The sequence below is a fragment of the Onychostruthus taczanowskii genome, unplaced genomic scaffold (genome assembly GCF_017590055.1).
Source record: "Onychostruthus taczanowskii isolate IOZ18803 unplaced genomic scaffold, ASM1759005v1 scaffold663, whole genome shotgun sequence".
NCBI lineage: Eukaryota > Metazoa > Chordata > Aves > Passeriformes > Passeridae > Onychostruthus > Onychostruthus taczanowskii.
Window position 1 is genome coordinate 4405 of NW_024504378.1, and position 569 is coordinate 4973.

The following is a 569-nucleotide window of genomic DNA, read 5'->3' on the forward strand; positions in this document are numbered from 1 at the left end:
AATTCCCCAAAAGAATTCCCCAAAAGAATTTCCCAAAATTGAAAAAAAAAATCCAAAAAATCCCAAAAAATCCCCCCAAAAATCCCCAAAAATTTATAAAAATTCCCACCAAAATTAAAAAAAAAACCAAAATTCCCCAAAAATTAAAAAAAAATCTCTAAAAAATTCCCAAAAATCCCCCCCAAAAATTCCCAAAGAATTCCCCAAAATTTTTTTAAAAACCCGAAAAAATCCCCCAAAAAATTTTTTTTAAACACCCCAAAATTAAAAAAAAATCCCCCAAAAATTAAAAAAAAATTTAAAAAAGATTCCAAAAAATTTCCAAAAAATCTGCAAAAAACTCCAAAAAATTTCCAAAAAAATTCCAAAATAATTCCAAAAAATTCCCCAAAAGAATTCCCAAAAAAAACCGCCCAAAATTTAAAAAAAAAATCCAAAAATTGCCCCCAAAATCCCCCAAAAAATCCCATTTTGACACTGGAAAGGGGCGTGGCCAGCTCCCATCAGGGGGCGTGGCTAAGATCAGGGGGCGTGGGGTTTCCCCGCCCCTTTTTGTGGGGGGGGGGGGG